This window comes from Dermacentor albipictus, chromosome 1 (genome assembly GCF_038994185.2).
Source record: "Dermacentor albipictus isolate Rhodes 1998 colony chromosome 1, USDA_Dalb.pri_finalv2, whole genome shotgun sequence".
NCBI lineage: Eukaryota > Metazoa > Arthropoda > Arachnida > Ixodida > Ixodidae > Dermacentor > Dermacentor albipictus.
Genome location: NC_091821.1, coordinates 49,809,096 through 49,835,104, shown reverse-complemented (window position 1 = coordinate 49,835,104; position 26,009 = coordinate 49,809,096). Strand labels below are relative to the sequence as shown.

The following is a 26,009-nucleotide window of genomic DNA, read 5'->3' as shown; positions in this document are numbered from 1 at the left end:
AGCTCAGTGTCTCAACCACAGAGTAGGTTCTGCTGCCAATGACTATTTCTTCATAATCTTTCTGGTTCTCTGCAGCTCCATAGTCAACTTCCAGCAATGAATGACATGCCTTGACAACACATGGGCGCACAAAGCTAGTCAGGAGATCCTCGAAAAGGCGTTTCAAGAGACCCCCTCTGCACATGAATCTGAGGAGCCTGTGCCTGAAGAAGGCAGTTTGCTTTTTCAAAAAGGGGTATAACATTTTGGAGAAAAAGACAGCATGCCCTGTTTAGCTCCTATGACAAAAAAAAAAAGAACAGGCGCTCCTCACGGGTCACGTGGCTGGCTTCCCGAGAATCCTAGGAATGAAGTTTCAAGTTCTTTTTTTTTTTTTTGCTTGAGCTCCAGAATAAGCTCCTTTCCTTTTTAGCGAGAGTTCATCGCCGTCGGTGCTTTCTTTCCCGAGGCCTGCAGCAGTCTTGTGAAGATGTGTAGCAGATTTTGGGGTCAGTGCAGGGTTCTTGGGGGGTTTGTGAGAAAGTCTTTAGAATTTTGCATGACTCCAAAAACAAGCGCTGCTTGTTTAAAAAAAACTAAGTAGTGGTTTCCACTGGTTGAGCATCCTCTCCAAACACTTTCTCAACGACAGCCAACGTGTCGGCGAATGCTTCAACATCTTTTTCACCTCGGCGTCATGCATATTTGGGAACTCCTTAAGTCGATCTTCCCGTTTCAAGCTTTTCTCTAGGTAAAAAAAAAATGTCGAGCAAAGCTTCATCAACCTTCACAGGAAGACATGAAGCTCCTTTTTGGGCGCCCAAATCGATGAAATGGCACGGGCAACCAACCCCTATCAAACCTGGTTCAGCCTCTCTCAATGCAGTAGAAAGACTGTTTTCCTTGCCGATCATAACATTGGCATTGTCCGAACACATAGCCAACAGGTTTCCAACAGGTAAATTCCGAGACTTCATCTCGTCCAGAACCAAATTAGCAATCTTGTGACCCGTCGCCTCCCCTTGGATTGTCCCGAGGCAAAGAAGGCGGCTTTCGACTCTACTTGGTTCTTTAACGAAATATGTCGCAACAATAGGGTAAAGCTACGTATCCCTATTGTTACTGCCATCCACAGCGATCGAAAATACTTGCTGTTTTAGGGTATCTAGCAAAGGAGTCTCCGCGTTGGTGGCCATTTCCCGAACAATTGACGTCGTCGTTCACAGGGGTAGCGCTTCGCTTCTTGGCACTTGAGGAACGTCTTCCAGAAAAGCGGTCCGGCATGATCGCTGAAACTAAGCGGGAGATGTTGTGTTCAACTAAAAACGCCGTGAAGAGGCATTCTGCACGAATCACACCGAGGTCGTTGTCGCTGCGTGCAAAACTTGCAAGGCTTGGCTGGCTGTCCGCGGCTCGCACGTATCCCTGATGCTTTTTCGAAGCGATGTGGACCTTGATGTCACACTTGCCGCCATGCGAGATGTTCACATCACAGGCACACGTGGCACAGAATCCGAACTTCTCCCCTTTCTTCGACGGCACGAAGCACGGAAATTCTGCCGTGTACGATTTCAAAAACACTTGGAAGTCCTGTCGGAGCTTCAAACCTGCCATTGCACTGCGAAGCCGCTACAGGCCGGAGTTGCACTGCGTCCGACGCGGCAGCTAGTCAGACAAAAGGCGAGGCCAACACTGCAGTGACTGAAAGCTGACTGAAGTCCGAACCCGCGCGCCCGCACGAACAAAGGCAACAGCATGGCAACATGTTCGCGGAGGCGCTCGAGGCGCGGCGCTATCAGCACTATCGGGCTTTGAATATGGATTCGTGACCCCCCTAATAGACGACAGAAGTCACTACAACCTTGCAGCTGCTGATGATGATACCATGCATACGTATTGCCCTCTCGTGGCGGCGCAAGGTACCAGGGTGCAGTTTTGCTACATTTTCACGTTTTTTTTTTTTGCAACATAAGATGTTGTCACCAGACACTTACTGTTTTCTTACGTTGGCAACACGTGATCCGCTCATCAGGTTCTCACCATCAGACATCTTACACGTAAGTGTGACGGCAGTGGCCACATACGAAGGTTGCACATGTTCAGGAAGGGACAGAAAAAAAAAGAAGCAATTACTATTACGTACTGCATTATAGAGACTCACATACGAGGCCTCGATAGTGCGATGTACTTGGTCATCTTGCTCTTATAAACTCAGGCTACATTGCCGTCCCTTCTTTAATAAGTTCATTCTTTCCTCTTTGTGTCCTCGTTCAGTTACGATTTCTGCGACATGGTCGACAGCTTCGTTAAAGATGATCCGAAACCTGAGATCTCTCATACGTTTCCATGGGTAGGTAGGTGCTCGTGATAGGACGTTCTATAGGGCAGGTTGCCACCTCTAACTTTACTTCTACCGCCACTTACAGGTGCCACCTGGTGAGTGAGCGATGAGGTTTATCTAGAGTTCACGCACGTGGCATCTGACAGGGACGGTAGCGGTAACTCTTTCCTAACTCGTATTCTAGTTACGCTGCCCCAAACCAACTGCACCAACATTACTGTATTTACCAGCCGCGGTGGCTCGGTAAATATATGTCGTTCTGCAGCTGACAACCAGGTCGCAGGTTCGATTTCCGGCAGCGATGACACCACCCCGACGGGGACTGAATGTAAAAGAGAAACAAATAACATCACGACGAAAGTATCACCGCGAATGCATGACGACAGTGGCATGACGACACGGGAATGACGATGGCATGACGATATATATATATATCTGCCGAGGTACAGGCCAACCAAGCCGCAGCAGCGGCCACGTCAAACTTAATTGGAAGTGTACGTTAAAGATCACCAGCTGATTAAAATTAACTCCGTGCTCCTCTGCTACGACGTCCCTCCTAACCTACTGTGCAGGTGCAGGTTCAGGACGTAAGCCCCTATAATTTAATTTTGACATTATTTGTTTATTCGCGCACTTCAGGAGAAGTAGAAATACTGCGCTGCTGCGGCTTTTACGTGGAGGTGCACTCCGTTCGAAGGCGTAACGTGTGTCGGGATATGTGCTCATATGCAGTACCTGCCAACAAGAAATCAAAATACGAAAAGCGGTAAAATAGAAATATTTTACGTAGAGTGAGCATGCTCCAATTAGTTGTTTAAATGTCGCAAATTATATATATATATATATATATATATATATATATATATATATATATTAGGGGTGTGCGAATATTGAAATTTTCGAATACGAATCGAATACGAATAAGGAGAAAAACTGTCTTCGAATATCGAATCGAATATCGAATATATGTGCAGTATTAAAAAATTGCAAAACGAGGCAACAATAGATTTATTACCCTTTTAAAAATAATATTGCATTTTACGAGGCTGCTTCAGGTTAAAGAGGCACTCATTATAGGTAATGCACTCAGGTAATGTCAGGTAATGCTCTGTCAGGTAAACGCTTCTTACAGATTATCGCGACGGAAAATTCACTGCTCAACATGTTCAGAAAGTAATGGCTCTCTGTGCACTGTGACAACATTTGTCCTGGTAACATTTTCCAGGCGCATGTTTTATTGCGCATACTTACAAAGCCCGAAAGTACATCGATATAGTTATGTAAGAGCCCTGGAATAAAGTTTGGTAAAAAAAAAACTGAAACTGATCATGTCTCACGGGCCTGATGCAGATAGACTGGAACAGAGCGTACACATTCATTGTAAGGTTCGTTACAGCACTTAAGATCACAGTGCTGTAACGCTGTGTCGTCGTTTTGTACCTTCTTTTGTCCCTGTTTTGTGTTGCGCTGTAACGAACCTTACTATGAATCCCAACAAACTGGCCCAATTTGCCATCTTGATGCAGAGCATACAGATAATGAGCGGATCATGTGAAGTTCTGAGTGAATAAACATGTTTTTAGGAGAATGTGGAGCAAGCATATAATTCGTTAATTGCTAAATTATTCACAGTCTGTCCGAATATTCGCTGTTTCGACCATTATTCGGCCGTCCTCAAATATTCGGGAATTTACGAATATGCATTTCTCGAACCGAATACGCTTCGACTAAAGAAAATATTCGATTCGTATTCGAAATTTCGAATATTCGCACACCCCTAATATATATATATATATATACACACACGCACGCACGCACACACACACAGGGTGTTTCAGCGAACACTTTCAACATTTTTTAAAGGTTGCCTGTGGCAGATAGCTCAGTTCTAGTTAATGAGCCGGTCTACTAGAAGCGGCGGACACTACTTGCAGAAAAAATTGAAATGCAAAATCAACTAATTAACAAGAATTCACTAATTAACATTTTCGCTAATTATGACCCATATTGGAACTTACGAATTCTAGCAGTTGATTTCGCAAGGCGGATCCACTTGGAACGAATTCTCAGGACGGCACCAGCTTCGAGATATAAATTCCCGAACTTCGCGGAGAAATTCATCGGCGTTCTAGTTACTTGTGTGCTTCAGTGCATGAAACGACGTTTTGTTAACAAATTAACTGGAACGCCAATATACTTCTTCGCAAAGTTGGGAAATTTACATCTCGAAACTGGTGTCATCTTGAAAATTCCTTCCAAGTGGATCCGCCTTGCGAACTCCACGGCTAGAATTTGTAAATTGCAATATGGGCCATAATACAATTAGTGAAAACTTAACGAGCGAATTTTTATTAATTAGCCGATTTTCCATCTCAATTTCTCGTGCAAGTATTGCGCGCCGGTTCGAGTAGACCAGCTCATGAACTAGAATTGTGATATCTGCCACAGGCAACTTTCAAATATTTTTGAAAGTGTTCGCTGAAACACCCTGTATATATATATATATCACGGAAGCGGGCAATTTACAGACATAATTGGAAAATATAGCTCTACTCTAAGAGACTGGCAGCTAAAAATGGGGAATGCCCATATATCGCCTCGTTAAACATAAATCAGGCTCACGCGTCCATCCTATCTTCTCCATAATGCGCGTGGCATCAGAAACAGCACTATCTACGGGCTGCAGACGCGGCTCTGAGAAGACCTTGGCGGATCAACTTCGTCCTCAGTGCCAGCGGAAGTAGTGCTCCCCGATCGCAAACTGCGCAACATTTCGAACAATTTCCTTCGCGGCTCTCAAAAGCTTTGGCGCACATTTGTCTTTCTCTTTTTGTTTTCTTCTTCTTGTAGTATCGTTTCGAGGGAGACGCCGAGCTTGATCCCTTAGCTGATATAGTATCGCTCGTGACTTCCTATACCCACCGACATCATAACTGCGGCGGTACTCTTGGAGAACGATGTGACAATATCTGGCATGGGAACTGAAGCATTCCGCATTAAGCCGGAATTGAAAGGCTGACGTTGTCGGCGTCCGGCAACATATGACTGATTAACGGCTGGCAATTTGTTCGCAGAACCAAACGAAAAGCCCAAACGTTACACAAACTTTCGATGCAAGTAGCTAGGTATATTGCTTGTTGTTCTTTATATGACAGTACTATTTGTTACATATTACGGGCACGCTATTAGTTTCAACGATAGCCCACGACACGAGCAGTCGTCACAGTGTAAAGACTCGCGAACCGTAAAACATGAGTATAGAGCAGTAATGGTGCTTCTTCCGTTAAATTGCAATGCCGTGTCCCAGATAACTTTAGCCAGAGTTTAAAAACATGTGAATGCCACGTAGCCGCACAGAACCAAGGTAATGTTGTTTGCCGTCGCTTGGAGACACTAAATTTTTTTTTTCATTCCACCTAACTAGATAATTAGTATTAATTGATTATTCAACTTGCTCCGCGACTGGCAGCTCGAGAGATTGCGTGTATTCGCGGGCTTCTTTCACGCTGGGAAAATCACCATTAGGTAGCACGTATTGAGCAGCAGAAAGCTATATCGGGAGTTTTTCATGTTGCTCTACAATTTTCCCATTGACACTTCTCAGCTAATTAGATTTGAGAAGCTGGTTAGTTAATTAAGACTAATGATCGAATTATGCGGAATGAAAAAGGATAGTTTGAGTATCACCAAGCGACGGCAAACAACATTACCTTGGTTCTGTCCAGCTACGTGCCATTCGCATGTTTTTAAGCTCTGGCTAAAGTTAGCTGGGACACCATGTATACTGTGTACCGCGGCACTTCAACGCATTCCTCAGTAAGAAAACACGTTTTTTCTTTCTTTTATATTTCTTTTTCGTCTTTTTTTGTTCTTGCTACCATAAAATGCTTGCAAAAGACGTCTACCATGCTCAGAATAATACAAAGCTACTACTTAAATTCCGATCAAAATTTAGTCTTCTCGCGCTTCGCGAATGGCTATACAGAGCTGCGCGTTGCGAGCGTCTCACCCGCGCGCCATGCACTATGTAGCAGCAGACAGTCGACGCGACAGGTGACAGGAACGGTAAGAGAACTGAAGGTGAGAAGGTGGGAAGAAAGTAAGAAGGCGAAAGAACTTAGGGAAAACGTCCCGTTATAAACGCGGCACAGTTATTTCAACTAGTATATCACCCGAGTTGCCGGACACCGTCCCTCGATCGCTAGTTTTCAGGCAACAAAAACAAAGCCGATTCTACATCTACTGAGCACGCTGGCAACCGCGACCCCAACCTCTCGATGGCGATGCCGGCACTCCATACCGCTCGGGCATGCGCTATAGCATATATATAGTACTATATAGTACTATATATATATATATATATATATATATATATATATATATATATATATATATATATAGTACTGCGCTGCTTGCGCAGTGCGCGGCGAAAGATGGATGACGAAGATAGACGACAAGTGCCGCGTGGTTGAAGTGTGCGGCGCCACTAATCCATCACTTAATTCAGTAGCAGCGAGAAAAACGGCAACGGCGAAGACGGAAGCAGGAGGGCGAGGTCGTGCTTCCTGAAGAGAGAAAAGCGAAGGCGGCGACAGCCGTCCCCATAAAAGACGACGATGGCCACGAGCATGCGATAGATATTACCATCATCACATCCCTTCCAGTCTACCTCATAAATTGGGCGTTGCACGTCCTCTTCGCTCTGTCCTTCTTACAGGTTAAATTGAACGCTTCTTTTTATTCTTACTCTCCGAGCTGAAATGTCTCCACCTACCGTGAAATTACTCTCTTAGCCCCCACAAAACGCTGTGTCATTTCACGTAAGCAACAAGAAGAACGTGAAGAACGACACAGCCCAATAGAGCGCGCGACTTTTAACGCCATAGCGTTAAGGGCCCCGTGTCGCAGAAAATCCGGCGTCGGCGTCGTCGCCTGGGGTCCTGTGAGCGAAAATTGCCGTGTATATTCTATACGGCCCAAAAGTTATTTTTGTATCACTAAAGTTGCTCATACCTTGTTTTACATTATTTACAAAGTTACTCCTCGTAATTTTGAGATTGACAAACGTCATGAAACAGAACACCAACAGCGCATGCCTTTTATGTCAATTATTCTCAGAGTGAAATATTAAAAGTGCGAAACAATAATAGAAGATCCGCCCACGCAAGAGGCCGCGTTTCTACCAGAGATCTCGCCTTCGTGCATAGCGTTCGCCGCCAGCGCCTCCCGGTAAACATTACGTTTACATAAGCTGCAGTTGCCGGGAAGCGTGAGAAGCAGTCAGTGGCCTTTGAATGCTATCGCGGCCACTCTTAAAGGCGAAGCTTCAGCGTCCTCCAACTTTTTGATGCACTCTCACACATGAGCAGGAGAGTCGTCCACCCTGATTTTGCAAAACACCCAATCAGTTCTGCGGGTAGTCCTTTCGAGCTCAGTCGCTTCGAAATCGGAACCTAATTTAAAACAGCGGTCGTCGGCTTCAGAAGACTCGGGTGAAATTTTCGTCGCTTGTGGCGCTGTTCGCTAAAGCGCTGATTTGGTAAAGTTAAGATATGGATTTGGAGTCGTTACAGGCATATGCAACTTTACAATATATAGATAAAGGTTTTAATGAAGAGAAATAATATAAAGTAGGGGTAGACAAAATGCTATAGACTGCAATAGATACAGTAAAACTTGATCAGCTCAAGCAGGCTATATAACTATTTCTCACCGCCCCATTTCAATGTATCAAAGGGGAAGCCGTATTTAATTATATACCACCATCATTTAGTAACACCGAAGTACCGGCCGCGCATTACTCATCGGACCCTCTCTGTAACTCTTTATGAGAGAGTTCAACTCTTCCGCGCTATATGTCGACGTTGACTGATGCATTCCCGAAACATAGCGGGGTTCCGTGCACACAATTGCGAGTACACTAGACTCACTGAGCACAGACGAACGCACGAGCTATATGTACACACGTAATATTCATGTTAATGATGCGTTCCTCACCACGTTCCGTTGAAGAAGACATCGCAGGTAAGGCACCATGGCGTTTCTGAAAAGCGGTCCCTCCATTCCTAAGTTTAAAACTATATGTATCGCATAACTTGCACTTTACAAATATCATTCATACATATGTTGTGCACAGTTTTGCAGCATTTTAAGTACGCTTCGAATTCGAGTGCCCCTCGTTCGTCACGAGCGTGAGAGGGAAGAACATCGAGGAAGGAAAGAACAAGGAGGGTACACTGTGTAACAAAATTGAAACAGGGAAAACTCGGCCCGACATGTGATCGTGCCGCGGTATAAGTTGCAGCCGCGTTCGGCAGCCGCACTAGCACGTTGCAACGAAGACGATAAATGTATACGTTGCTATAGGCGACCGAAGATGCGCGCAGAGCTGTTGGCAAAGCACCCGACAAGTGAGCTTCGGTTAAAAGATACCGGGAACCAAGCACACTGGGGCGAGTTGTAGTGGCCTAAAACACCGGGAGAGTGTGGAAAGTGGCGAATACATTGGAGGACAGCGAAGCTATTGCGCTGAGGCGAGAGACGCTGCTGTGCTAAACCCGCGGGCGCCTCCTGTCGTGAAACGGCGGTCGCCTGCTATACACGCGAGGTAACGTACAACCTATCGATGTGTACACCACTGAAAAATAAGACTGATTATGCAGCACTTTGTTGCACGCGATAAAACAAGCATCTGTACGTTGTCCTACTTATTATATCTTTAGAATTTACGTCCGGTGCTGCGGGCTTTCCACAGACCTCTTCAACACCTATAGGTGGCTGTTGCAGCTGCTCTTTCCGCGCATGATTCTGCGCGAGCACACTAAGCATGCTAAAAAGCGGTTAGGTATATAGGACATGATCAACGAAGACAATGACGCACTGTAGCGCAAAAAAGAGTGGGACAAAGCGGACAGTCGGGGAAATATAGTGGGCATGCATATAAACTGACTTGCTTCCGGTGACGCTGCATCCTTCATATAACCTGATTTTCTTTTTCTTTTTTCTCTCTAAAGCTCCACATTCGAGGGCTTCCGCGCCTTCTACGTTTTCTTGTTATTTTTCTCCCTTTTTTCTTTCTTTTTGTGCACAATGACGTTGAAATCTTTAAAATGGATTTGCATATGTTCGAGGTTTAACAGAAAATAAATGCACTTGCCGATTATTTATTTTGGTGAGAGCGGGGGCATATGATCAGGCATTGACCTGCATTTGCGTCAACTTTCTTGATAACAGTATCGTACTTTTATTGTGCAGTCTAAATAAAGGCTGTTCTATTCTATACTACTGAAACGACGAGGACACCAAAATTTTGGCGTTCAGACTGCAGGAAACGACCATGCAGTTGGTATTTATTGATGTGGAAGCATCAAATGGCCCACTGAGCGCAAAAGCGTGGCATCCACGTATCGAGCGTGGCATTCACGTATCGCTGCAACCACTTGATCTAAAAAAAAAAAATGAATAACGAGGGAAACTGCTTTCTGTGGTTTACTCGAAACACAAAGCGACAATAAAATTGGTATGATTGTGGCGAACGGAGGGTACGACGGTAACACATCGCGCTCGACATGGGCAGTCACTGATCTTATCACAGCGCATAGATGACAACGCAAGACTAAATGGTTCTGTACTTCGCCTAAAATATGCATACCAGCGTTTACGGCCGTGCTACATCCACGGCAGAAATTGTCTTTAAAGATATGCACGCGGTACGCGCACAAGTACTACACACAAACGACGCGCGGCGCCATCCACAGTATCCGTGATTCAGCCATTGTGCGCCAGGCGGCGACTCTGCTCGATCTCGTAGCCAATAGGGCCCGATATCGTGCCACACCCCTGCAACACTCCTGCTTCTAGCGGATTCCTTTGATCGTACAAGGGCTGCACGCACATGTTATGTATGTACAGTCGCGGACAGAATATTAAGGACCATGAAATCTAAGAAAAAGCTGAATATCTCCGCAGCCTCACAACGCAATCTGGTATTTGCATTTTGGACCTCGACTAGAATATGCTAACAACGTTGTCGTGGGCAGCTTTACTGCTACTGCTACAGGCTGCTCGGGAATTGAACGTTTTCGGAGATCCCGTGGTCCATTTTATTCTGTCCGCGACTGTACATACGCCGTGTTCGTGTAATTGTCATATCGACAAAAGCTGGGCTTCACTGGGTTTCATCCGATAGGATTTGTGGTATCTTCAGGAATCGTTTTACATTATATTCTTTCCGCGATGGGCTTCGTTCACCGATAAGTCTCTCTAGTCATCTTTTGGATTCGAGCACTGCTTCCGTTTGCTCTTTCGACAATTTCTTCTGATGCAATTAATCAGCTTAATGAATTTAAGGACTGCTGGACGATTAGCTTTCTTATGCCGCGAATATACTGTCGTATATATTTCTATATCTAATTACTTACTTCATTTGGATCTCTCTAGAGAACTTGTTTCTATGGCTACCTCTAGAGTTAATAAACTCGAAACAATAGAAGCGCGTTAAAACAAAGTCTGTTGGCTTGGATGTTGTTTCCTTTTTGCAGAACTATTTTCTGGCACTATTTCTGTCACTTTTCCTTCTAGGCAGGGATATGATACGTGTACTGCCAGCGACGCATGCAGACAAAAGTAAAATATTGAATTCCCTTCCAATAAACATAACACAGTCAGGTTAATTAATGTATTTATTTATTTATTTATTTATTTATTTATTTATTTATTTATTTATTCATTCATTCATTTATTTATTAAGGAACCCACAGCGCCAAGGCATTACAGTGGGGGGGGGGGGGGGGGTACAAGAAGAAATACATACGACACCTTTGCTCCTGTACAGTGTTAAAAGTGATAACAAAAGAGGAAAAACGAAAAAAACGAAAAAAAAGGCCAAGCCCTTAGCAATGCACATCTACAATCTACAAGATCAAAAAGAAAGCATCATTTGATTCAACCCTCACAACATCACTCGGCAGTCTATTCCATTCCCTAATGGTTTTAGGAAAGAAAGACATTCTAAACAATTCAGTTTTTGTCGAAAATTCACGGACCTTAAAATCATGGTCAACACGATTGGATCTATAAAAAGGCTCTTGCACAAACTTTTCGCGATCAACCCGAACAGCTGAATAATAAATAGCATGGAAAAACTTCAGCCTCAACTTCTTACGGCGCATGTCTAGTAATTCCCACTTGAGTGCTTCCTTCGTACGCGATGCACTGTATTGAGCCCCGCGTATGCCAGATACGAAACGAGCGGCAATGCTCTGCACCGCTCCAGTTTATCTTTATCTCTACGAGTATGGGGGTCCCAAACCGTACACGCGTATTCCAGAATTGACCTCACATAAGTCTTGTACAAGATGTCCCGACATGACTGTGGAAAAGTGTAATGTACAAGATAACATTTTTTTGTCACTCATCCCAGATAAGTAACATCGAGCATACTAAAACGAAAGTTCAGTTTTTTTTTTTTTATTCGAAAGTTTGCCCGGCGCGGCATATGTATTGTTTATGATCGATGAAATCCAACAGGAATCTGTGGTTATGTTTCCGCTTATTAGTGTGGCGCATTGGTACGGTTGCATATTATTGATATTCGTGTATCTGATTGTTTCTTCCGTTTATATTTCAATTTATAGCGTATGGTTGATGCACATATTATTGCTGTGTCCGCATGAATATCGTTAGCTGCTTGTCGTTTGTCAAACTGAATGCGAAACCTGTTCCCAGTTGAACCTGCCGCTGAAGTGTCTCACGTATGCACTATATGAAGTTGTGCAGCCGAACATGTAATGTAATGTAACGCTATAGCAACAGCTTGCATGTGCGCACTCCGTCGTCGTGGGGTGTCTGGCGGACGTGTCGGCTTCTCCTCAATGGCCCGCAAGTATCCGTTGGCGGAGAGGCTGGAGATTACGGCCCCGCATTCAGAACAGACTCTAAGCTATACTTTCGTTTTTCGTAAGAGCAAGTTCCAGCCAGTCCTGATGCTGGACGTATTATTAGCGAAGGCGGCAGGCCGATGGCACTGAGCACTTCAAACGAAAAGCTTTGTGAATTATGCCCCCGGGCAAACAAATTGGCCAGATTGGGCAGACGTTTATGGTGCATCTGACAAAAATGAAGATAATTCCATGATAAAAGTGATTAACCATCACAATGTGGCTTTTCCTGTGGTAACGATTAGCACATAAACGCTCGAAAATATTGGATAACTAAGGCTCTTTTCGTAAGCACAAAGAAAACGATGTTTTCCGATTTTCTCAAAACAAGAAGTTCTGCGATGTTAGCCGAGCACAGAAAGTTTCGTAATATGCTAAACACAGATCTAAAGAAAGCAACGTGATCCTTTTACAGAAATAAATTCTCGCACGTAGGTAACAACCCTAAGCAGATCTGGGAAGAAATTAAAACTCTCATAGGCAACAAAACTAACACACCTCTTCAAATGCTGACAAATGGTTTTCTTTATACTGGAGTTACCTTAGCAAAGAAATTTAATGCGCATTTCCTGGAAGCAGGCAAATATACAGCCTCGAATCCCCTCCCAAATAATACCTCCCTTATGTCATACATGCAACATCAAATTCTGACTCGATTCTGCTTCTGACACCAACAACAGCAGCAGAAATTACAACCACCATTGTTTCTCTAAGAAATACCTGTGCTCTTGGGGATAATGACCTTTCACCATTGCCAATTAAACATTCTATTGGATGCTTCATAGGACCGTTGATTTAAATATTTATTCAGACGTTGGTTACTGGAGTGTTCCCAGATAGACTAAAAGTAGCCCGTGTTACTGTTGTTTCCAAAGGCGGAAAGAAAACTGAATTAGGCAATTACGTACCAGCCAATTTCAGTTCTGCCATTTTTTCTAAGGTTGCAGAGAAAATAATTTACACGCGTATTTTTGGTTTCTTTTCCTCCAAGAATGTGACAAGTGATCATCAATATGGCTTCCAACCCGGCAAGTCGACTGAGATCGCATTACTTTATAAACAAAAATGTCTTAATTCAAAGCATTGAAATGAAACTTTTTACTATTGGTCTCTTTCTTGACTTCAGCAAAGCGTTTGATTCGATCCAACATGATATTCTAATAATAAAATTAGAAATTTACGGAATTCGTGTCATCGCTAAAGACCTAATGGAAAGCTACCTGACTGGAAGACAACAGTACACAAGTCTGCATAACAACACTTGCTCTGACCATGGAACAATAAGATATGGTGCACCTCATATTAGGACCTATCCTATTCACTACGTATATAAATGACATCGTAAACATTTCCTCAACTACGAACATTATCCTATACGCTGACGATACTAACGTCTCCTTTTCTGGTTCAGACCTAAAGGAACTTCAGCAGCAAGCGAATGTGTGGCTTGACAAATTACAAGCTCGGATGATTGTAAATCAGTTGACATTAAACGTTAAAAAACCAATGTCATACTATTCTATGCAAAAAAACAAAGCAATAAAGAACAACCCAAAGCTCTATTTAGATGATTCAGAAATCGCAGGTAATAGTAGTAGCAAATTTCTGGGTGTACACTTCCGCAACGATATGAGCTGGTCTGATCACGTCACCCATATCAAAATGTAAATGGCTCGATCCATAGGTGTTATCAGCCGCATTAACCATCTTCTTCCATATTCTGTAGAAAAGCAGCTATACTTTTCTCTTGTTCATTCGCGTCTCACATACTGCAACTTAGTTTCAGGCACGTGTAATAAGACCGACGCAGAAAAATTGATAATAATGCAACAAAAAGCATTGAAACTATTAATGAGAAGGCCAGCTATTCATAACTTATTCTGTTTTTCACGTAATGCGTTTTACTGAGAGCTATAAGTTTAAGCTAGTAGTCGTTATCTATCATCGTATTAAACAAGTCTTTTTTTCATTCAGCAATATGTACCTGAGCCGTGATTCTCGCTATAACTTACGAACGATCTCACTTGTTTCGATTACACCGAGGATAAATTATAGCACTAAATCACTAGATCATCAAATAATAGAAACATGTAATAGTTCTCCTTCTGTAGCGGAAATTGCACAATTGAGAAGATCTGCACACCATTTTAAAACGAAAGTAAGATTACTTTTCGACCCGGTTGAGGCGTTTTTGTGTGCGTTCTTTCCCCAGTGTTTTTTTTTTTTTGTACATGCGTTCGTATCCTACCACCTGCGACGTCTACCTCTGTTTGCTTAAGTGTACTTCGTTACGCTCCAGATGTAACGTTATGCACATCGTTTAGCCTTGCTTGAAATTTTGCTCGAAGCATTTACCTTTTGATTTGCTTATGTTTATTGATCATATTGTTAACATATAAGATGGAATATTTATATTTCATTACATTTATTGCGAAGGTTTGCATGTAATTGGTAAGTGTTTTTGATGAATTTATATATGTGATGTATTTGAACTGAGCCGTTATTGAATGTTTCTTTGCGGACCCCACTGCTCACCCGTTTCTTTGTGCGTGTTTTTTTTTTTTTTTACAAACTTGGATGTAAGCGTAGTCAGGAAACATGCTCTGTCTGTTTCCTTTTGCCTCATCTCTTTGGCATGATGCATTGTTGTACATGTACGCTTGTCAGAATACACAGCGTTTATTTAATTTGGCCAGCAGGACACGTATGCGCAAAAGCGTTCTTAGCAAAAACTATCCGCAAGAGCTGATGTCGAACATATTATTAGTGAAGGTGGCCGGCCAACAGTCAACACCTCTTAGGAAAGAAAGACTTTATGAATTCGACCCCCAGAGCCCGTATTGAAGAGGCGGTTCTTAAGCTCTATCGGTTCGTGAAAAGTACCAGCCAATAGTTACGGAGAACATATATTTTTAGAGGGTGCTGCCTACCAATGAGAAGCACCTCTTACGAAAGAAACGCTATACCAATTAATTCAAAAATACATTAGTTCGTAAAAACGACCTGTCGTTTGCACTCACTTTTGCTAACATATATATGTTCGCTGTCACGATTGGCTGGTACATCTTACGACCCGTTTAAGATACAGACTGTTTTGTAAATATGGGCGCCCGGTCCGGAAACGAATCTATTCCGATCCGTTTCAGATTCGCGCTTTTTGCTTTCAGATTCAGGTGTATCTTCATATTCACACCGGGATAGGGGGGGGGGAGGGGGGGAGGTCGCTCAGGTCGGGAGCTGGTGGCCGTGACGCCGGAACGCTGGGGCGGCGCGCTTTGATCGCCTGGCCTTTTGAACTTTTGGGCCAGTTGGTGCCTTTACTTTCCACCGTTGCCCTCCCCCCTGCCCTTGAATTTCCACTCATATTAATATGTTAAAAACCGTTCGGCCTAAACCAATTCGTTGTGCACAATTGCCTGTAATCATGACTATAATCCCCTATTCAGAGGCTGACAAGTCGACACGCTGTGAAACGAATAAAAGAGAACGAACTAAAGGACGCTCCGCACCCTGATTCGTTAAACATAAATCCAGTGTCCAACGAGCCACGAAGTCTATCTGAGCCCGTTTTCTTGTAAGTACATGCTACAGTGCGTCTAAAGTTAAAGTCAAAACCTATATAGAGAGAATATGGACTAATGGCACGAACGCTAATCACGTTTCAAATGTTTTTAATCATAAACGAAAAATGTCGGCAGACAGAAATTTTTCGCGACGTTCCCCCTCCCCCCCTCCTTTTTCTTTTTATTTATTATTTTATTATCGGGTCTATATATGGACATTAAGACCATACGGCGCGGACCACGTACTCGTAAATTAGCTCATTTTGCGCGTGCCCAAGCGAAAGGTTCCAGCTGCGCAAGCACTTCTCACGAAGTTGTCTTAAATCTGCAACTGTATTTTCTAACAGTGCATTGCATTTCCCATTCTTTTCGCCAACTTCATTGGAATGCTCGGTCGTAGGCGCACTGCCGTTATCACTGGGGTCGGACACTCGGCGCGACGCACGATAAGTTGGGGTGGGCTGTTCGAATGGTAAAATTTGCGAATCGAAGCGGGAAATACGACCTCTGAATATCGAACAGAATATCGAATATTTCCAAACACAGTGAAATGTAGTTTGCGCAAAATCTTCTTGGTTAAAAACGAGTGAGTGAATAAACTTTATTTCAGAGACCAAGTTGTTGGTGTATAAAAGAAACAAACACAAAAGAAATAAACATGAAAAAAAGGGATTACTGACATTATATTGACCGGGCTTAATTCCAGGCATGTTTAATACATGTAATACCGTATTCAAATGGACATCCTGTCAACTGAGGAGCTTGTATATCAAAGCTACTGCTTTCTGGTGTCTTCTGCGCCATGACAGCAATAAAAAAGAATTACTGGCCCTCCCGTAATCGAGAGTAGATGTAAGCAGGAAATGGCGACCGGCAAAGCAGATTGGTTGGAGATGATACTAGCCACAATATTAAAATGGGTGACCCACCGCAGTTGTTTAGTGGCTATGGTGTTCGGCTGCTAAGCACGAGTTCACGGTATGGAATCACAGCCACGGCGACCGCATTTCGATGGGGGCGAACACACCCGTGTACTTAGGTGCCCGTTAAGGAACCCCAGATGGTCCAGAGTCCCCCACTACGGCGTGCCTCATTATCAGATCGTGGCTTTGGCACGTAAAACCCCATAATTTTTTAATGGGTGTAGTGCATGTGGTGTAGTGCATTGTTTGGGATATCATCGGCGTTAGTGAGATTTTAAGAAGTGGTGAGGCTTATACATTGCTGAATAACGGACATGTCCTCTGCTATAGAGGTCTCCCAGATAAGAAGCAATACGGGGTAGGATTCCTAATCCATAAGGAAATAGCGGGCAACACTGACGAATTCTACAGCATTAATGAGAGTGTAGCTGTAGTCGTAACCAAACATAATAAGAGGTATAGATTAAAGGTAGTACAAGCCTGCGCCCCAACATGCAGTCACGATGATGACGATGTAGACCGGTTTTATGAAGATGTTGAATTAGCGATGCGAAAAGTGCAAACTCAGTACACTGTAGTAACGGGCGACGTCAATGCAAAAGTGGGGAAAAAAGCAGGCTGGTGAACAAACAATTGGCAACTACGGCGTTGACTCTAGAAACAACTAGAGGCGAGATGCTGGTAGAATTCACAGAAACGAATAAGCTTCGAATAATGAAGAAGACCTTTTTCAGGAAGCGTAGCAACAGAAAGTATACCTGGAAAAGCCCTATTGGTGAAACAAGGAATGAAATTGATTTCATACTTTCTGCCGATCCCTGCATAGTGCAGGATGTAGAAGTTATAGGTAGGGTAATGTGCAGTGATCATAGGTTAGTGAGGGCTAGGATTAACCTCAATTTGAAGAAAGAGTAACATCGGTCAAGAAGAAACAGGTCAACCTAGAAGCAGTAAGGGTAAAAGTAGACAAATTCAGGCTGGTATATTACAAACAAATATGCAGCCTTAGAACAGATAGATGAAGATGACATATAGGCAATGAATGAAGCCGTAACTAGGCTGGCTTCAGAGGCAGCCATTGAAGTGGGAGGCAAGGCACCAAGGCAACAAGTAGGCAAGCTCTCCCAAGTAACAAAGGACCTAATAAAGAAATCACAAAGAATTAAAGTGTCCAACTCAAGAATTCGCGGAATTGTCAAACCCAATCAACAAGGCGAAACTAAGTGATATTCGAAACTATAACGCAAGATTGAAGAAGCCGTAAAAATGGACACAGCATGAAATCAGTGAGAAAGCAACTTGGCCCAGGACAAACCAAGATGTATGCACTGAAAGATGAGCAGGGTAACACCATCAGCAATTTCGAAGGTACAGTAGAAGCAGCGTAAGAATTCTATACTAACCTGTAGAGTGCCCAGAGGAGCCACGATACCTCCATTCAAAGCAGTAATGAACAGGTTACAGAGGTTCCTTCTATAACTAGCGATGAATTTAAAAGGGCCTTCCAAGACTTGAAACGGGGAAAAGCGGCAGGAGAAGATGGAATAACTCAATTTAATCAAAGATTGAGGAGACATAATGCTTGAAAAAGTGGCGGCCGTTTATACGAACTGTCTATCGACCACAAAGCTCCCAGAAAACTGGAAGAACGCAAACATTTTACAAATCCACAAAATGAGAGAGGTTAAAGAATTGAAAGATTATAGACCCATTAGCTTACTCCCAGTATTATATAAAATATTTACCAAAATAATATCCAATAGAACAAGGTCAACACTGGAATTTAGTCAACCAAGGGAACAAGCTGTCTTCAGGAAGGGATACTCTACAATGGACCACATCTATGTCATTAATCAGGTTATCGAGAAATCCGCAGAGTACAATAAGCCTATCTATATGGCTTTCATAGATTACGATAAAGCACTTGAAAAGGAAGGTGTACAATCAGTGCATTTTACCAGTGCTGACATAAGGGGTAGAGACTTGGAGACTGACAAAGAAGCTCCAAAACAAGTTATGGACTGCGCAAAGAGCGATGGAACGAAGAATGTTAGGCATAACGTTAAGAGACAGTAAGAGAGTGATGTGGATCAAAGAGCAAACAGGGATAGCCGATATTCTAATTGACATTAAGAGAAAGCAATGGAGCTGGGCAGGTCATGTAACGCGCCGGTTAGATGACCGTTGAACCATTAGGGTTAGAGGATGGGTTCTAAGAAAAGGGAAACGCAGTCGAGGACGGCAGAAGAGTAGGTGAAGCGATGAAATTAGGAAATTCGCGGGCGCTAGTTGGAATGGGTTGGCGCAGGACAGGGGTGATTGGAGATCGCAGGGAGAGGCCTTCGTCCTGCAGTGGTAATAAAACAGGTTGGCGATTATGATGATGATGATTGCATGTTCGCAACGGTACGCCCCACCACGCCATACTGTGCGCTGGTCCGTATGGACGCTGTCCAGCTAGAAGAAGAAAACCGGCTGAAGGCTCCACGACAGGCAGCGAAAGACGCCATGGAGACAGAGCGCACTGCCTAGGTAGAATAATGAATTGAATTCTGTGGTTTTACGTGCCAAAACCACGATATGATTATGAGGCACGCCGTAGTTGGGGACTCTCGGTTAATTTTGACCACCAGGGTATCTTTAACCTGCCCCCAATGCACGGGACGCGAGCGTTTTGCATTTCGCCTCCATCGAAAAGCGGCCGCCGCGGCAGGGATTCGATCCCGCGACCTCGTGCTTAGCAGCGCAACAGCATAACCGCTAAGCCACCACGGCGGGTAGATGCACCTGAAGGAGGCGCCACGCAGCGTGGCGCCATCTCTCGAGGCGACGCAAAACCTGCGCCGCGGAACTCGCAGACCGCTGGCGTTCAAAAAAAGCGCTCAGCGCCAGAAGATGACAACTGAAGTGTATGTTGCCTTGTATCTGCCTTTTCAACGCCGCTACTGGAAATGACAAATAAAATTTCAGTGTACTAGAAGTTACAGCTTGAGTGATATTGTGAACAAACATTAGGAAGAACTCGGAAGCAATATTTTTTGTAACTTATTTGGGCAGTAACTAGTGTAAGTAATGCTGTCCTGTATAACGGGTCGGGGGCCAAAGACCTCATTTTCTTAGATTTTGACTGGTTGTCCGGATGATCTCGTTTGAGTGTCCGGATAACGGCTCTGGCTTTAGGCTCAAGGTCACTTGAAGGTCGCCGACAACGGGAGCTAAAAGCATTTCATGCTTAGAAAGGAACAGCGCGTCACCAGATGCATGTACAGAGTGAGTATAAAGCAATATAAAGTCAACGCAATGCAGAGAGAGAGAGAAAAAAGGGAATTGTAATGTTCCGGTTCAGCAGAAGTTCGACGTCCGTATATGTCTAACCTAATCACCAAGCCTGCTGGGGAGTAAATAAATAAATAAAAATGGGTCGTTTTCCTTGTTCCTTTTTTCCCTCCTTTTCGTCTTTGTTCGCAACGAACGTCCGAGCACAAAACTGATATGACCCCTTCTCTCCCAATTAACTGTATTACACGATACGTAGTGAAGCGCATGAGCATGTCGTTATGCACCGACACATTCCATTACCGGCCGTGGCGGCTGCATTGTGGTGAGGGTGGAATGCAAAAAACACCCGTGTTGTGCCTGGCCTACGGAGTCCGTGTTCTCCGCTGGCTCTCTTTCCGTAAGGACCCCGCACCCTCATATGCAAAAAAGTTTTTACGCCAGAACTGTTTCTCACTTGGGGTGCCAGCCAACTATGATATGTTGGACTGTAGCCTCCTATGGCTGCACATTACAACTTATTATCGAAGCTGGCCGGCCAATGGCGAACATGTTACGAGCGAAACTTCCTGCGCATTCGACCGCATGTTTACGTGCTAAAACAGCACAACATTTACGAACGTGCTAACCGTTCGTCCTTGCTCGGGTGAAGTTTTCAACTTTTGCTTTCTTTACTAAAATGTTTACTAAAAAAGCTAGCTGGTATGGTTCTGTAACCATGCACTCACGAGCTCCTTCCTGCAGAGTTTACTTTTATTATTCGATCTGTTTGGCATGCGACTACATACAGTACATGAAGAACACAGTCGCAGGAGCGAATTTACGGGTGGCACAACGAACTGCGCCGTATGTATGTGTTCGTGTGTTGCCACTGTTACCAGCTTGCGGAGAAGCTGCGGTATCCCCAACTGGCGCCCTACTCTGTACAAAATAAATTGTTGTTTCTTCGTTACGATTCGTGCCACAAACTTGACATTGCGCTTTTCGAACGGCGCAAGAGAAGAAACATAGATGTATGGGTTTTGGTGCTATACATGCAAGTGGGTAATTGTAAACACATGCACCAGGTAAGTTGAGCACAGGTACGTAAGAGGCACATCAGCATTATAGTTTATTGCACCTTTGCGCAGTTCACACGAGCACGCAGGAAAGCATGACGCTCTGCGACGGTGCAGTGACAAACAGCGGCTAACAAGGGGTATTTCTATCTCAGGCACACGCACATATTTCCGTTGCTTTCTACGAGGAAAACACAAGGACGGGCATAGCATGGCGCGCTGGGTGCGTTCACTCGGAACGTACCGCGCGATCTCTGCCACATGCCTGCTAGGACAGCGATGCAAAGCAGCTCGCGCAGTAATGTTCCACGTGTCAGTGCGAACAGAACTTCATAAGTGCCATGAGTAAACTTGCAGGGAAAACCAAGCAGTGGGCGAAGCGAGAGCGTCAAAACTGCGAAGCAATATACCTCAGGATGTGCCGCGCATCCTAATGAAGATTTGATGTGGGCTCGGTGAATGCGCGTAGCATACTTGGTGGGCCATGTTTGGTCAGTCAGTAGATGCAGCGTCAGTTAAACTGTTGAACAAAAAGCGAAGCTATTCTAGGCTGACAAATACAGCTGATCGCCGACAACACAAAATAACGGGGTCAAAGCGGCCAAAACTTCTGCAGCACAGTAGGGTGCCGCCATCACGTGATGAAAGGAAGAACTACAAGCACTTTCGCTTTCGATTCAGGAGAACTAGAGAGCAGAGTGTACGGCAGTGCTCAACTAATGAGAACAACTTTACAATACATTTCATTTGCCCATCGTTTACGAATACTAGAATGTACTAAAATATGGTTATAGTACATTTTACTAATACAGAATTTGCCATGATCATCTCGGCAACACAAGCCTCATCCCAGGGCGCATTCTTCTAAAGGATTACTAACATAATATTTTCGACTCTTCATTTGTTGAACTCTAAACCCCTGAAAAATATATCGACAAGCAGAGAGAGAGCGAACTAAACTTTCATTTTCTGAAACGGTAATCCGAGTCAGAGCCCGGTTCACCCTAGGTGGGAGGATTCCTTATTCCGAGAAACCTCTGGCGATAGCGTTTTACAGCCAATTTCGGTTTCGTTTTACTGGAGGTTGCCATGTGACGTCATCACGCAGAAGGTGGTCACTTGGTAACAGCACTTAGCGACGTTTGACATTCGCTGCGGCTCGCCTCCCATGCTGCTACGCGGTACGAGCCGATGTAGCAGCATAACTACATCATAGTTGGCGATCGAACGAGGCGGAGCGAGTGTCAAAACGTTGCAATGTCCTGCCCCCACGAGACAACCTTTTGCACCATGACTTCAATACACAGTTGAAACAAAACCGAAATTGACCGTAGAAAAGCCATTGTATTAAATTATCTGGGGCGCTCTGAGGCTTGGAAGGATTCTTTCTATGGTTTAGAGGTGCCGGACCTTCATTTACCGCAAAAAAAAATTTACGAGTTGAAAATGGCATGTCAGTACCTTTAGCGCGACCATGTAGATCGGCTATGCATGAGAGTTACTGTACTGTACATAAATAAATTGCAATTCACCCATTTATTTCTACGAAGAGATTCCTACTTTCAAATTTAAACTGCAAAGCCAACCCAGAAAGCAAAAAACATAGCAATGACACTGCATTACCAGGTACTGCACTGTTGCTAGCACTTCTGCACAACTACTGAAAAACGCACAGTCAATACATATAATAATAAGATGGGCTTTAGAGGTCAGTGCGAGGTGAATTCGGCCACCTGGCTACTCTACAGTGGGAGAAACATCTGTATCATGGCAGCCTGCAGGTGATGATGATAACAGGGAATAAAACATGCAATACAGAATGGATATACCTATTCAAGCCAGGGATCCGAAGCCTCGATGGCCTGGGATGGTTTATAGTAACACTATAAAGACACAAAATAATTTGCCTCAGCCGAAAGTAGCTGTGTTATGATAGGAAAGGGAGTTGCAGCCAACTCTTGTCGATCATGGATATATGGCTCGATTCACAGTCTGCAGGAGTTGTCGCAAGTTACAAAAAAATTACATATGTTGACATATAAATACTAGACAAAGCCTTAGCCTACACTAAAGATGCGCAGCTGCACTAAATGTAGGTGGTATAACGTAAATAAATCACAAGGTCCAGCCTCTGAAGGCAACTGTGGCTATTTTCTCGATCAGGTCCCAATCTCTAGATGCTGCTTACTTTACGACACAAGAGAATTAAAGCAATTAGCATTTGGTCTTAAAAGGGGAGCAATAAGCACATGCACTGCACTGTTGAGGGCATTATCTGCTTTTTGCATTTTGGCATGTTTACTATCAACAGCATGCAGACCACAATGCCCAGGCTTGACTGACGTGTTATATATAGAATACATGGCAAAGGAAATGGCGTTTTCTTCAGCAAGGCAGTTCCAACTCAGCTGCTTGAAGAACCAAACAATTGCTGCCGCTTCACTCAATCACACATGCAGGCACTGGACACTCGCAGTACTGAACTTGCATTGCCAAAATGTTATATCTATACTGTTTTCATGAAATGTTAAGCACATACTGCCTCCACGACTCTCATAATCTATCACTATGCGGGAGTCGTTTGTCGAGAACATACTTAAGAGCCTACATTCCAGGTGTACAAATTAGTAGTGATGTAATTTTTTCCCAATCTTACAGATTTTCTTGAGAGAGCGGAAAAAAGTATCGCGTCAGAAAAACTTCATGAGATTTTGTTGGGCATTTCTGAACACCTTCTAGAAGTTTTGCAGATATGAATTGTGCTTTAATACAGACACTAAAAAAAATGCGTAACTGTATGAACATGGAAGCAATTTTATGACAAAAAATATTCCGAGTAACTCGAGACAACGACAAGCAATAAACTCTTGGTCACATTTGCTCATTATGCACCATTTTTAATGACTTGTTCAAGTTACATGAAATACCTTGTAATATAATTTGGTGTACTTAAGATTTTAGAAATTAAATGGATTACTTAAGCAAAATGTGCACAGGCCACGTTGATTCTGAGCACAGCCATTGGAAGTGCGAGGCAGAACAGGAGAGGTATAGAAAATGACTATTCCTTATCCCCAACTAGCGGCTGTTATCTGGAAATTATGGAATGTTCAGTCAGGCCACGAGCCGAGTGGGAGTGATGTACGGCCCCCCTCCCCGATACTGTTTATCCCAAGTCAAGAAAGGGGCACAACTATTCTAGGCATTCCCATCAGGATGTCAAACAGAAACATTTTTGGGTTCGGTTCAGGTACACACTTTTTGGTTAGGCTCAGGTTCAGATCCACAGAAAGAATTAGTATAACGGTTTGAACCAGTTTAGAGCTGCGTGAACTAGTTTATGCTGGTTCAAAGAAAAAAAAAATACATTTGCGTGCTTCCGGTCTCAAAAAAAAAAAAATGTCTGCTACATTTGGACAGACAAGTTCGCTCAGCCACTGCTTAGAACTGCTCTGAAGTCTTTCTGTGCACTAAAAATCAAAAACAAAAATGAGGCGGCATGCACTCTGAGCTACGTGAATGCAACAAACTTCATCTTGTTCACTATTCTCTTGATAAACCCAACATATATTTTACTATGAGCTTAAGTCATTATATGAGTAATTAATTTACCAACTTCTGAAGCCTTGCTTTAAACACAAAAATTTCCGCTGCAGAACATGTAGAGCTTATTGAGAAATAGTGAAATATTTTTTCCGTGACGATAGCTGTTAAGGTTTTAATCCCCCCCAGCACCTCCTTTGTTGACGGCTGTCTAGCCAAGTAAACTAGGCAGATCCTGGAGAATCAGTAATCAAAGGTGGTGACTAGGTGGTCTGATCCGGAGAGCAGTGCATGACATGTGCTTGCAAGGGTTTCGATGTGGTTTACAACGCAGGTCAATTCTGTACGCAGTGCAACGTCACAATTCCCATACACCTCATAGCATTTAGCCAATAGAGCTGACCAAGAAGTGTCCCCAGCAGCACATCTCAGAAGATCTATAGAGAAGCTATCACTTTTTACTGGACAATCGCCCTGCAATGGCTTCTGCCCAATTTATTAGGAAACAAACTTTCAAAGACGGTTTAATTGCTACAATCAACACACACTTGTATTATTAGAAGCACCTCTTCCATTATGCTGAAGCTCGTGTAGCTTCTTCTGAGGCCATGGGTGTGCTGCTGCTGTCAAAAGTCATCACAAGACAAATAAGTATGAAGCAAACAACAATGTTTATTTTCTTTTCATCTGCTGATTACTTGGCTTGATCAATGCACATCCATGACAGACATCTTCGACAGATAAACGACGAGAAACACTGTACAACGGCCGAATAGAGATTACCATTGTCTTCTCACTGGTAATAGAGCTCCAAGTTCATGCCATCATGAATTTCATCTGACATACACAGTTAAGGAAACATCACTCTTAGCATTTCGAATTCATAGCACATTTTGTGTGAATCCAACCAGCAGTGCTAAATTTCACAAATCATACACATCCCCTACCAAACTTTGCATCAGCTAAAAACATTGCAAAGCAGACTGTGTGCTGTAAATGAGTAACAATGTAGGTGCCACCTTATAACACATTGATTTCCAAGGATATCAAGCAGGTTAGCAAACCTGCGCAAACATTGCAATACAACTGCCTAATGCATAGTAAATGGCTATACAACAACCAAGCTGTGTGGGGTTGACTACATTAAAGGGAAGCTGAAAGGTTTTCCAGAAAAAATGAGTGAACATCTGTACATAATGGTTTTCAACCCTCCGAATTCGAATATTGTATCGAAATTGAGCGAAAGAAAGCGCAAATATATTTCATTTCGACGAAAAGTGGAGCAGCGGACACGCCCAGCTCGTGCGTCTCGTTTCCGCCTGTGATTGGTCGGTGCGCCTCGTGACGTCAACTCTAGTAACCGATCGCTGCCGTTACACATGAAGCGC

At 43.6% G+C, this 26,009-nt stretch overlaps 1 protein-coding gene across 1 annotated transcript in view; it reads right to left on the bottom strand.

Moving 5' to 3' along the window:
- LOC135912017 (solute carrier family 25 member 35-like) overlaps positions 1-21,704 on the bottom strand; it is a 77,059-nt gene extending 55,355 nt beyond the window's left edge. Inside the window, exon 1 of the mRNA XM_065444406.1 lies at positions 21,489-21,704. The gene's annotated coding sequence lies outside the window, so the exon portion shown is untranslated. The remainder of the gene's footprint in view (positions 1-21,488) is intronic.
- Positions 21,705-26,009: the final 4,305 nt, after the last annotated feature.